We start from the raw sequence: 214 nt of genomic DNA on the forward strand, positions 1-214 counted from the left end.
GTGAGCTCTGGGTCAGGGCCTCGGGGGAGGCATGGGGTGTGGGCCTCGGGGGGGCTCCCTGGGCCTGCCCCCTCCTGCCCCTGCCCATGCACGTGCCCACTGCACTGTCCACCAAAGCACAGTCGTACCCCAAGACCTACTGCGCTCCCGACCCCCCAGCTCTGCAGCCTCATTCCCCTCCCTGGGTGTCCTGGCCTCCATGGACCTGCCAACC

The sequence above is a fragment of the Myotis davidii genome, unplaced genomic scaffold, assembly GCF_000327345.1.
Source record: "Myotis davidii unplaced genomic scaffold, ASM32734v1 scaffold472, whole genome shotgun sequence".
Classification (NCBI taxonomy): Eukaryota; Metazoa; Chordata; class Mammalia; order Chiroptera; family Vespertilionidae; genus Myotis; species Myotis davidii.